This window comes from Pan paniscus, chromosome 14 (assembly GCF_029289425.2).
Source record: "Pan paniscus chromosome 14, NHGRI_mPanPan1-v2.0_pri, whole genome shotgun sequence".
Classification (NCBI taxonomy): Eukaryota; Metazoa; Chordata; class Mammalia; order Primates; family Hominidae; genus Pan; species Pan paniscus.
The window spans coordinates 96,164,392-96,178,456 of record NC_073263.2 but is presented as its reverse complement, the minus strand read 5'-3'; the positions used below and the strand labels follow the sequence as shown (position 1 = coordinate 96,178,456).

At 39.2% G+C, this 14,065-nt stretch overlaps 1 protein-coding gene across 1 annotated transcript in view; it reads right to left on the bottom strand.

Moving 5' to 3' along the window:
* GPR180 (G protein-coupled receptor 180) overlaps positions 1-14,065 on the bottom strand; it is a 62,809-nt gene that overhangs the window by 14,868 nt on the left and 33,876 nt on the right. The window contains exon 10 of the transcript XR_010109695.1: positions 7,759-7,913. The gene's annotated coding sequence lies outside the window, so the exon portion shown is untranslated. The remainder of the gene's footprint in view (positions 1-7,758; positions 7,914-14,065) is intronic.

Genomic DNA, 14,065 nt, shown 5'->3' with positions numbered 1-14,065 from the left:
AACTATAAGTGAAGTGAAAGCATATAAGATGAAATTTTTACATTAAGATTGTAACGATGCAAAGACATTTTAAGATGCTCTTGTCATCCATGCAATTACTACTTTTGTTCCATTGGGTGACTACAGTGATTAGGAAGATGATTTTGTAGGATTTGAGCTGACATAAAATGTGTGTCAGAGCCCATAGGTACTATGTAGAAAGTCACCAAATATAGTATTCTCTACCACATGACACAGATATTTCAAACAATATTCATTTGAAGACAAAACTCAATATTTAACCCCAATGAAATTGCCCTTCTTCATGTACTTTCTGTTTTAATTCATGACACACTCTCTGTGGTAGGCAGAATTCTAAGATGCCCCCCAGGGACCCACACTTTCGAGTATAAGCAGGACCATGAATGTGATGAGAGAGCGCTCCAGTGATACCCCGTGTGGCAAAAGTGAAGGGATCGTGCAGATGTAATTCAAGTCCCTCCCCAGCTGGCCTTGAGTTAATCAAAAGAGAGATAAGCCTGAGTGGGCCTGATCTAATCAGGTGAGCCCTTTAAAGAGGGTCTAGAAGTAAACTAAACTCTAGAAGTCAGAGAGATTCTCCTGCTGCCCCTGAAGAAGTAAACTGCTGTGCTGAGAGAGGACCTGGGAGAGGGCCACATAGCAAGGAACTGGGAGCAGCCTCTAGATGCTAAGAGTGGCCGTGGCTGACAGCCAGTAAGAGAACAGGGACTGAATTCTGCTAACAACCACATAGGCTTGGAAGAACATTATGGGCTGCAGAAAATAACACAGCCACTCTGACACCTTTGTTGAAGCTTTGTAAGACCCAGGGAAGAGGACCCAGCTCACTTGAGCCCAGGAGTTCAAGAGCAGCCTAGGCAACATAGTGAGACCTCATCTTCACAAAAATTTTTTAAAATGACACGGGAAGCTCATATGAGCCCGGGAGGTTGAGGCGGTAGTGAGCTGTGATTGTGCTACAGCACTTTTGCCTGGGTAACAGAGCGAGATCCTGCCTCAAAAATAAATAAGTAAATAAGAACTAAAAAATAGGCCAGGCAGGGTGGCTCATGCCTGTAATCTCAGCACTTTCAGAGGCCAAGACAGGCGAATGGCTTGAGCCCAGCAGTTCAAGATCAGCCTGGCCAACATGGTGAAATCCTGTCTCTACCAAAAATACAAAAATTAGCCAGGTATGGTGGCAGGCACCTAAAGTCCAAGCTACTCCAGAGGCTGAAGCACAAGAATCACTTGAACCCAGGAGGCAGAGGCTACAGTGAGCCAAGATTGCAGCACTGCACTCCAGCCTGGGTGACAGAGCGAAACTCTGTCTCAAAAATAAATACATAAATACATGAGTAGAATTTGTATTCCTTAGTCTGTTATTCAAAAGGCTTTTTGATTGACCACCTTGCTAGCCTCTTCTGGCACTCTCCAACTTGTGTCCTGCCCTCTGGCCTTACCAAACAACATGTATTTCCCCAAATAAGCTCATTCAGACCTCTGCTTTGCATGGGCCATTTAGTTTGCTTGGAATGCCCTTCCTTCCTTGGGCCTTCTGGTAAACTTCCTGGCTCATTCTTCAAGATTCCAATATCTTCACCTTGCCTTTCATCACCATGAAGCCCTCTCTGTCCACCATCAAAACCCTGCAGTTGCTTTCTCCAGTCTTTCCATTAAACTGTGTGCAGAACTCCTCTGGTACTTACTCACTGTAATGCCTGTGTCTGATTCCATGCCTATCTGTTACCTGTAAGAGCTTCCTGAGGACAGAGCCTCCATCCCCTTTCTCATTCCTTTGTATCTTCACCTCTAACACACCCCTCGGGACATAGCAAGCAGTGAGTAAAACTTCACGAATGAAAGAAGATATAGTAGGAACTCAATAACAACATCAAATGTTATTTATGAAACTTCTAAAAATGCTTGGCATTGTACAAAGTGCTATGTAAAGTTTAAAAGGTACAATGAATTGACATCATAAACTAATATTGCTGATAAAGATAAACCATGAAAACACTACAAGCAGGAAGGAAATTAAAACAAACTAAAATTAACAGCAGAAATACTATTACATTTGTGCTATGAATAAATGAGTGTACTGCAAAGTAAAAAAGTTAATTTGGGCATGAAACAGAAATCCAGAATTGAATGAGAAGTACAGAATTTCACTACAGAGGGGAAAGGCTACTATCCTGGCATCCTGCCCTTTCTCTCGTTTGCTGTCCTATAAAACTCACCTAGTGCCTACTACATGCCAGATGGAGTGCCCAATAAAACAGGTCCACTCCAGTCTAGCGGAACTTTTAGTGAAGATGCATTTCTGTTATGTTACCTTCCCCTTGATGAAAGAGGCTACTTGCCTTTAAAAATCTTTAAGAAACGATTTAGCATTGTTTATAAAAATGAAAAATCCACATGTCTAGGAATTCGTTAAGTAAGTTATGTTCACACAGTGGAATAGTGTTCAGGCATTGTAACTGGTGCTAAAAATTAATATATCCTGCACATGATGAAATAATATTATAGAATTATCCCATTTAATATGTGCATGATATTTATATTATACTCAACCTTAAGGGGGAAAATCTGCAAGAATATATACAAATTTATTAACAGTAGTGTCTAGTTGGTAGAGATAGGTTTTTCTGTTTTTTGCTTGTAATATTCTTTGCTTGATTATACTTTCTAATTTTCCCCTATTAAACTCCTCTAATTTTCTTGTGTATTTAGTTTTACAACGGAGTATGAGAAAAAAGGAATTTTCAATTAAAATGAAAAAATACTTCTTTTTTCTTTTGAGACAGGGTCTCTGTCACCCAGAGTGGAGTGCAATGGTGTGATCATGGCTCATTGCAGCCTTGACCTCCTGGGCTCAGGTGATCCTCCCACCTCAGTCTCCCAAACAGCTGGAACTAATTTTTTAAAATTTTTGTACATTTCATATTTGCCCAGCTAATTTTTGTAGTTTTTGTAGAGATGGGATCTCACTATGTTGCTCAGGCTGGTCTCAAAAACTCCTGGGCTTAAGCAATCCTCCCACCTCAGCCTCTCAAAGTGCTGCATGTAGCCATTAGGAAGTCATTTTTCCCATTAGCCAACTTATTTAGGCTGGTGGTCATCTTTCAACAAATATCTATTGAGTACCTATTATGTGTTAGGCTTCCTGCTAAGTTTTGAGAATAGACTAGTGATACAGTTCTTGCCCTCAAGGAGCTCAAAGTGTAGAGAAGAGGAAGAAAATGGAAAATTGAAGTGCAGTATGGCAAGGCAAGAACCACAGGAGCATAAGGGAGGGATATCTAACCCACCTGGGAGCTAGGGGAGCCAGAGAGGCTTCCCAGAGGAACTCACACCTAAGTTGAGCCCTGAAGATCAAAAGCCAAAGGATTCTTATTAATCATTTCTTAAAAATTAACAAACAGCTTCCTTCCTTCCATAGTTGATGAGAGCCTAAATGAATGAGGATGTGTACTGACTTACAGTTTTTCTTTCATGGATTCCATTAAGTAATACTCTCAGATGTCCTGTGGTCCCCAACTCAGGGCTGAGAGAGGCTCTCAGTGGCCAGTTGTCCTTTCCTCTGCTTCTGGTAGCACCATCAGCATTGGACTATGGCGACTGACTTTTGGCAGGGGGGAGCATGCCCAATCACTAAGTTCTTTCTAAAAGTCTAACCTAAATTGCTTTTACCATAGTTTTGAATTATTGCATATAATTCTGTTATCTGTGAAATATAAAAGAGCTATGTCCTCCATATCACACACTTCCCCTTCATTTACTTAAAAAAAAAAAATAGAATCATGGTCTTGCTCTGTTGCTCAGGCTGGAGTGCAGTAGGGTGATATCATAGCTCACAGCAGCTCTAACTCCTGGGCTCAAGTGATCCTCCCACCTCAGCCTCCTGAGTAGCTGGAACCCAGGCGCTTACCACCATGCCCAGATATATATATGATGTTGGTTACATGGATGTATACATCTATCAGAATTCACCAAGATGTATACTTAAGATCCATGCATTTTACTCTATGTAAACTTTACCCAAAAATATTTTTTTAAAGATGGCATTGTAATCACAGCTATGAAGGGAGCTGACAAACAAAGTTGTTCCACATAAGATGGGGGCATAACTAACTAGGCACAAGGCATAGAAGCAAAATTCATATTGGACTTAAAATCCAATAACTAAGTTATAGACTAGTGATACAGTATATCACTAGTGTATACTAGTATAGACTATACTAGTCTATGAGTGTGTATATATATACTTGTAGAGATGGAGTCTCACTATGTTGCCAGTCTGGTCTTGAACTCCTGGGCTCAAGCGATCCTCCCACCCCAGCCTTCCAAAGTACTGGGACTGCAGGTGTGCGCCACCTCTCCCAGCCTCATTTACATTTTTGTTTTTAAGAAGTCCCCTCAGCCTTTTCTTTAATCCTTGTAACTATCTGTCGTTTTACATTTCCTCATAGGATCTACTTTACATGGTTTTAGCTAATTTTCTTCTACTCTCTTCAATAGTCCTCTCAAAATATTAAAATCCAATTTAATCTAACATTCCACTGGGTTTAGCCTAGCTAGACTAAGTAAAACAAAATAATACATTTTCAGTTCTTCCATGTAATGCTTCCATTTAACATATTCAGGTCTTGTAGAGTAAAATCTACTCTATAACTTAGTCATTGGATTTTAAGTCCAATATGAATTTTGCTTCTATGCCTTGTGCCTAGTTAGTTATGTCCCCATCTTATGTGGAACAACTTTGTTAGCTCCCTTCATAGCTGTGATTACAATGGCATCTTTAAAAATATTTTTAGGTAAAATTTACATAGAGTAAAATGTATGCATCTTAAGTGTACATTTTGGTGAATTTTGATAAGTGTATATATCCATGTAACCAATATTCAGTCAAAATAAGAATATTTCTAGCACCCCAGAAAGTTCTCTTGTGTCCCCTTCCAATCAGCTCTCACTGCTCTTATTTTTATCACCATAGATCAGTTTTGCCTGTTCTGGTCTTGGTTCTGCTTCTATGTGACCACGTGTTTTCAGCAAATTTTTATCCCTGGAGGCTTTAGATTCCTGGTCAGTAAAATAAGGGGATTATTTTAATAGAACCTCTAAGACTCCTTTTCAGATCTAAGATTTTTTTTCTTTTTTTTTTTTGAGACAGAGTCTCACTCTGCCATCCAGGCTAGACTGCAGTGGTGTGATCTTGGCTCACTGCAACCTCTGCCTCCTGGGTTCAAGAGATTCTTCTGCCTCAGCCTCCCGAGTAGCTGGGACTACAGGCGCACGCCACCACTCCTGGCTAATTTTTCTATTTTTAGTAGAGATGGAGTTCCACCATATTGGCCAGGCTGGTCTCGAACTCCTAACCTCGTAATCTGCCCGCCTCAGCCTCCCAAAGTACTGGGATTACAGGCATGAGCCACTGCACCCAGCCCAGGTCTAAGATTTTAAGAATTGCCACTCTGATCTGATCAAAATAGTCAAATGTTTAGGATAAAATGTTTCACATCCCCTTGCTGCACTCTAGCACTTAGGGAAGATGCTAGGGCTGTCAAAGTACTCTTCTATGTACTTGTAAAAAAATGACTAGAAAAGAAAAAATAAAAAAATAAAAATAGGCCAGGCACGGTGGCTCACACCTGTAATCCCAGTACTTTGGGAGGCTGAGGTGGGCAGATCACCTGAGGTCAGGAGTTCAGGGCCAGCCTGACCAACATGGTGAAACCCTGTCTCTATTAAAAATAAAAAGTTAGCCAAGTGTGGTGGTGCATGCGTGTAATAATACCAGCTACTTGGGAGGCTGAGGCAGGAGAATCACTTGAACCTGGGAGGCGGAGGTTGTAGTGAGCTGAGATTCCACCATTGCACTCCAGCTTGGGCAACAAGAGCAAAACTCCATCTCAAAATAAATAAATAAATAGATGATAATCTTTGATTTTTAAATATTAAAATTCTTTTACAATTTTTCTTATTACAAAGAGTAAAACATGATCTTTGTAGAGTATTTGGAAAATGAAGAAAAGGATAAATAAGAAAATCTAAATTCCACCACCCTGAGATAATCATCAAGATTTGGTTGCATTTTTTCAGTTCTTATATAATACTATATATAGTAGCACAAAGTTGGAATTGGAGAGTATTGGCATATATGAAGTTTTCATTTTTTTTTAACTTAACATTTATTTTATCATGGCAATTTGTACATCAGCATTCTTCAAAAATGTCTTTGCAGGGTGGATTGGAACAATTTGGAAAAAGAAAATGTTGGATCCCTACCTGACCCTTTACACAGCGGTTCTTGAGTCTGGTTGTACATCTCAAGTCACTTGCAGAAATTCAGAAACAATACAGTGACCACACCCCACCCTCAGAGATTCTCGACAAATTAGTCTGGGATGGAATCTAGGCATTAATATTTTTTTTCTCATGTGATTCTAATGCATAGCCTGGATAAGAACTATTGTTTTATATAAAAATAAATTCCAAGTAGATTAAAGATTGATTGTAACAATTGAAGCCATGGCATTAGTGTATACAGATGCCAGTGAAGATGGAATCTTGGGTACTGAAGAAAACCAAACGCAGGAACCCCAGAGGAAAATATTCACATACTTGATTATATGAAAGCTTTAAATTTCTGTATGCCAAAACAATCATATAAAAAACTGAAAAGCAAATCACAAAGCAGGAAAAATATTTTCAATATGCATTGTAGGCACAGTTCTTAGCAAGTGTAAAGAAAAAGATGAAGAACTAACAGAAAAGGCCAAGCATACGCAAATAACCCAGAAAAAAGTCATTTTATATATAAGGAGATAAAAAGCATTTCCTTTTCAAATAAAAAATAAGCTGATCTTCACTTCAGAATCTATTCCTCCTTTTCTGACTCCTCCTCCGCCACCACCTCCGCCCCCACCACTTATAACCCAGAGGCTGTACAGTAGTATTTACATTCCTGCCCAGAAGCTCCTTAAAAAAAAAAAATCAAACTCAAGGCAGATATATTAAAACTAAAACATGAATATATAAAGAAGAAAGTCACACTGGACACATAAAGATCTCATAAAACCAGAGGCAAAGGAACGTAGCATCATGTTATTACTGCCTGAGTCCAGCTTTGCACAGGTTCAACTTGCAATAAAAGGAAGTCTTTTCAATCTGCTCTAGTGACTTTACCCTTATTAGAATGCATACTCATTATTTTCTGATTACTCCTCTACATAAAACATATCATTTTGTACCTTGGTTTCCACACCGCTAGTATGGTATTTATATTTTATCTCTAAAGATTGTAATAAATCACTTCAAACACAATAACCCATTTAAGAATGGATTTCATAGGCAAAAAGGTGCACCTTTAGTGATGTGATTGCAATCATCAGATGCTCCAATTCTCCTGAAGCATGTATTATACAGTGTGTACACAAATGCTGCAGCAGTGTAGAAGAGGCTATTACAGGCTGAGTGAGTCAACTCAACTCAGTATGTACTTCCTAGTTTCAGGATGTATCCATAGGAACCCTTTGAAATGTTTTGTTTTATTAATTTGGCTCCTTTCTAGTTTTCACTAGAGCCAATGCTTTCAAGATAATGCAGTTTAGACATGTCACAGCTGTTGAAATTCAGCATAAGCTTGAGCTGACAGTGGTGTATCATCAAGAATCAGAAAAACTAAAACAACATTATGATAAAGAGGAGAAGTATGAAAAATACGGAGAAGACAAAGGGCAGGAAATATTGCCTTACCGACTTAAAGCAGAGCCCTGGAGGGAAACATCTGGTTTGGAGCAAACGGTGATTCTTTTAGCACACTGAAGAGTTCTCACTGGATAGAGTGAGGAGTGGCTGGATCTGAGAGAGGGGTTCCTGGAAGCTGAAGAGCTGGCAGGAAATGTTGCTCTCTGGAAGGGAATTCATATTTTAAAAGGTGAAAGACCTATGACCTTAAAATCTAGATAGAAGCCATAATCTGTAATTTTTGCTATGTGTTTAAAACCCAACCTTCCTCTGCCAGGAATGTTTTCCATCTTGAATTCTCAGGTTAACTCTATGAACCACTCTACATTCTTTGAAGAACAAAGATAGAATTCACAGGGATTTAAAAGCCTTGTTAGTTTGGAAATATTAAAATTTAACAACTACCAGGTATCATTTATTTCCACAAAAGCTGCTGTCTTTACAAAATGAAATAAAACATAGTCTACTAATTTGACAAGGAACATAAGTTAGATCAATTTGTGGTGTACCCAGAAAGAAACCACTTTGCACTGAAACAATCCGTCTCTTACTTACCCTGGCCCCCTCGCCAAAAAAAAAAAAAAAAAGCCCTTTACAAACATTGACTTCTGAGTAAGTCTTAAAAACTAATCTTCTGAAAGATCTATAAGGCTCACAGGCTAGGCAAGAGATTTAAAAGTTTATTTTGTGTGGGAGTAAGTTGGAATGCAGTCATGTGTGAATTAGATAGAATCTTGAACATATCCCAAACACACCTAACTTTCTGTTCTAACCACATATGTATGATTATTTAAAACAAACATTTCATCTCATGCACATTTAAATATTATCTCCACGAACAGACAGATTAGGAAGAACATCAGGCTCGCTGAAAATTTTACACAAAACCTTCAGGTCTATAAACAATGAGCATTGCACTGAGTGGGAACAAGCACCATACATAATCTTTACAACAATTCCATGAGCTCCTAATATCAGAACTCATCTCTCAGATCTGGCCACTTCTCACTGTATCTTGTAGGACCTTTTCCTGTACTAAAAGAATGACTGTTTGCTCTGAAACAGATTACAAATAAGAAAATTGTTGAAAAATGGCACAGCCAAGATTTGAATTCAGGTCTGTCTTGCCACAAAGGCCATGCTCTTTTCCAGTATATCATAATACCTTCTAACTGTGAAAGGTTTCAACATCTTTTATACCTAACCAGCCATATTTTACAGCACCTAGTGGCAATAAATCTGAAATATAAGTGATGTATAAAGCAAAAATTCAAACAGTACAACTTGCCAGGTGTGGTGGCTCACGCCTGTAATCCCAGCACTTCGGGAGGCTGAGGTGGGTGGATCACTTGAGGTCGAGAATTTGAGACCAGCCTGGCCAACATGGTGAAACCCCGTCTCTACTAAAACTACAAAAATTAGCAGGGCGTGGTGGCGGGAGCCTATAATCCCAGCTACTCGGGAGGCTGAAGCAGGAGAATTGCTTGAACCCGGGAGGCAGAAGTTGCAGTGAGCTGAGATTGTGCCGCTGCACTCCAGCCTGGGCAACCGAGCAAGACTGTCTCAAAAACAAACAAACAAACAAACAAAAAAACAGCTGATTTTAAATAGACCTTACAAAGCAAACAGATATGACTCGAGAGTGAATCTGAATGTTCTCATTCTTCATACTGCTAGAGTTTATACTGTATTAAGTACCCGGATTTTTTTTTTTTTTTTTTGAAACGGAGTCTTGCTCTGCCGCCCAGGCGGGAGTGCAGTGGAATGATCACGGCTCACTGCAACCTCTGCCTCCTGGGTTCGAGTGATTTTCCTGCCTCAGCCTCCCCAGTAACTGGAATTACAGCCACATGCCACCATGCCCAGCTAATTTTTGTATTTTTAGTAGAGACGGGGTTTCACCATGTTGGCCAGGCTGGTTTTGAACCCCTGACATCAAGTGATCCACCCACCTCGGCCTCCCAAAGTGCTAGGATTACAGGTGAGAGCCAGCGTGTCTGGCCGTTTTTTTAAAAAAATCTCATCAGTTTGGGATGATAAAACTTTCCAAAATGTATTGAATGATGGTTCTACATCAGGAAATCTATTACTGCTGCTCACCATGTTGATAGAACAAAAGAGAATAATTATATCATCATATACTTGGATGATGAAAAGGCATTAAACAACATTCATTTTTTATTTTATTTAAAAAAATCATGAGTGAACTCCCATTCACAATTGCTTCAAAGAGAATAAAATACCTAGGAATCCAACTTACAAGGGATGTGAAGGACCTCTTCAAGGAGAACTACAAACCACTGCTCAACAAAATAAAAGAGGACACAAACAAATGGAAGAATATTCCATGTTCATGGATAGGAAGAATCAATATTGGGAAAATGGCCATACTGCCCAAGGTAATTTATAGATTCAATGCCATCCCCATCAAGCTACCAATGACTTTCTTCACAGAATTGGAAAAAACTACTTTAAAGTTCATATGGAACCAAAAAAGAGCCCACAATGCCAAGACAATCCTAAGCCAAAAGAACAAAGCTGGAGGCATCATGCTACCTGACTTCAAACTATACTACAAGGCTACAGTAACCAAAGCAGCAGGGTACTGGTACCAAAACAGAGATATAGACCAATGGAACAGAACAGAAGCCTCAGAAATAATACCACACATCTACAACCATCTGATCTTTGACAAACCTGACAAAAACAAGAAATGGGGAAAGGATTCCCTATTTAATAAATGGTGCTGGGAAAACTGGCTAGCCATATGTAGAAAGCTGAAACTGGATCCCTTCCTTACACCTTATACAAAAATTAATTCAAGATGGATTAAAGACTTAAATGTAAGACCTAAAACCATAAAAACCCTAAAAGAAAACCTAGGCAATACCATTCAGGACATAGGCATGGGCAAGGACTTCATGTCTAAAACACCAAAAGCAATGGCAACAAAAGCTAAAATTGACAAATGGGATCTAATTAAATTAAAGAGCTTCTGAGAGCAAAAGAAACTACCATCAGAGTGAACAGGCAACCTATAGAATGGGAGAACATTTTTGCAAGCTACCATCTGACAAAGGACTAATATCCAGAATCTACAAAGAACTTAAACAAATTTACAAGAAAAAATAAAACAACCCCATCAAAAAGTGGGCAAAGGATATGAACAGACACTTCTCAAAAGAAGACATTTATGCAGCGAAAAGCCACATGAAAAAATGCTCATCATCACTGGCCATCAGAGAAATGCAAATCAAAACCACAGTGAGACTCCATCTCACACCATTTAGAATGGTGATCATTAAAAAGTCAGGAAACAACAGGTGCTGGAGAGGATGTGGAGAAATAGGAACACTTTTACACTGTTGGTGGGACTGTAAACTAGTTCAACCATTGTGGAAGACAGTGTGGCGATTCCTCAAGGATCTAGAACTAGAAATACCATTTGACCCAGCCATCCCATTACTGGGTATATGCCCAAAGGATTATAAATCATGCTGATATAAAGACACATGCACACATATGTTTATTACGGCACTATTCACAATAGCAAAGACTTGGAACCAACCCAAATGTCCATCAATGATAGATTGGATTAAGAAAATGTGGCACATGTACACCACAGAATACTATGCAGCCATAAAAAAGGATGAGTTTGTGTCCTTCATAGGGACATGGATGAAGCTGGAAACCATCATTCTCAGCAAACTGTCTCAAGGACAGAAAACCAAACACCGCATGTTCTCACTCATAGGTGGAAATTGAACAATGAGAACACTTGGACACAGAAAGGGGAACATCACACACCGAGACCTGTCGTGAGGTAGGGGGAGGGGAGAGGGATAGCATTAGGAGATATATCTAATGTAAATGATGAGTTAATGGGTGCAGCACACCAACATGGCACATGTACACATATGTAACAAACCCGCACACTGTGCACATGTACCCTAGAACTTAAAGTACAATTTAAAAAATCATGATACAGTAAAATTGACTTCTTTAATATACAATTCTTTGAATTTTAACATACATCTAGACTGAGATAACCACTACACAGTCAAGATAAAGAAGAGTTCCATCACCTCCCTCAAAACTCCTTGGTGTTACCCCTTTGTAATCATGCCCTGTCCTCACCTGTAACTCCTGGCAACCACTGATGTTTTCCCCATTACTGTAGCTTTGTCTATATGAGAATGCCATCTAAGTCGAATCATACAATAACATGTAACTTTTTAAGACTAGCTTCTTTCATCCAACATAAGGCCTTTGATTCTCATACAAGTTGTGTGAATCAAGTTTCCTTTTATTACTAATAATATTCCTTTGTAGGGATACATCATACTTTATCAATTCAGGACATCTGGGTCGTTAACAGTTTTTTATAATTATGAATGGAGCTGCTATAAACAGTATGCACAGGTTTTTGTATGAGCCATTCATTTCTCTAGGGTTAATACCAAGGAGTGGAATTGCTGGGTCATCTGGTAATTTAACTTTATAAGAAACTGCAAAACTGTTTTTCAGAATGGCTCTCCTATTTTGCATTCCCACAAGCAATGTAGGAGAGTTCCAGCTGCTCCACATCCTTTCCAGGACTTGGTAATTTCAGTATTTTTATTTTAGCTATTTTAATAGATGTGTAGTAGTATCTCTCCAACCTTTTAATTTGCATTTCCCTAATGACTAATTATAGTGAACATCTTCTCATGTGTTAATTTGCTAGCTGTATATTTATTCTTTGGTGAAATGTCTGTTCAAGATTTTGGCTCATTTTTTAATTGGGTTGTTTTCTCACTGTAGAGTTTTAAGAGTTTTTAATACATTCTTTATATGGAATCCTTTATTAAACTTTATCGTATTTACAAATATTCTCCCAGACTATTGCCTGTCTATTCATTCTCTTGACAGTGTCTTTTGCAGAACAAAAGTTTTTCATTTTGAAATCAAATTTGCCATTTTTTATCTTCTGTGGATTATGTTTTAGGTGTCTAAGAATTCTTTGCATAACCTCATCATAAAGATTTTCTCCTGTGTTCTAAAAGTTTTCTAGTTTTATGTTTCACATTTAGATCTATGATTCATTTTAATATTTGTATGAGGTGTGATATGATTTGGCTGTGTCCCCACCAAAATCTCATCTTGAATTGTAGCTCCCATAATTCCCACGTTGTGGGAGGGACCCAGTGGGAGATAACTGAATCATGGGGTGGTTTCCCTTATACTATCCTCCTGGTAGTGAATAGGTCTCACAAGAGCTGATGGTTTTATAAGGGGAATCCCCTTTCACTTTGCTCTCATTCTCCCATCTGCTGCCATGTAAGACATGCCTTTTGCCTTCCACCATGATCGTGAGGCCTCCCCAGCCACATGGAACTGTCCGTTAAACCTCTTTTTCACTGGCCAGGCACAGTGGCTAATGCCTGTAATCCCAGCACTTTGGGAGGCCAAGGCGGGCAGATCACGAAGTCAAGAGATCGAGACTAACCTGGCCAACATGGTGAAACCCTATCTCTACTAAAAATACAAAAATTAGTTGGGCATGGTGGCACTGGCCTGTAGTCCCAGCTACTTGGGAGCCTGAGGCAGGAGAATCACTTGAACCCGGGAGGCGGAGGTTGCAGTGACCCAAGATCATGGCATTGCACTCTAGCCTGGGCGACAGAGCAAGAATCCATCTCAAACACATACACACACACACACACACACACACACACACACACACAAACCCCTCTTTTTCATTATAAATTACCCAGTCTCGGGTATCTTTATCAGCAGTGTGAAAACACACTAATACAAGGTGAGAGAATTAGGTTGAGGTTCATTTATTTTGCATATGGATGTCCATTAGTTTCAACATCATTTGTTGCAAAAGCATCAAAAGCATTCCTTTCTTCACAAACTTGCCTTTGCACCTTTCTCTCCCACCTCTTCTATTTTTCTGGAATAGATTGTGTAGAATCAGTGTTATTTCTTTAACTGTTTGGTGGAATTTACCCATGAAACCATCTGGGACTAGAGATTTCTATTTCAAAAGTTGTTTAAATAAGAATTCAATTCCTTTGATAGTTATAGGACTATTTTGGATATTTATTTCTTGAGTTGGTTTTGGTAGTTTGCGATGTTGGGAGAGGCAGTCCACCATCCTTTTGCATCCCTGCATGTTCCTAATGGGGAGACCAAGAACACGAGGCTCTAACTACTCTTTATCTAGGCCATGTCTCAAGGTTGTGTATATAGTGAGCAGGATGAGGAAATGATTCCCCCTTGACAAAGAGCCAGTTATAAAGGAGATAAACTGTCTAGGTTCAGTGTT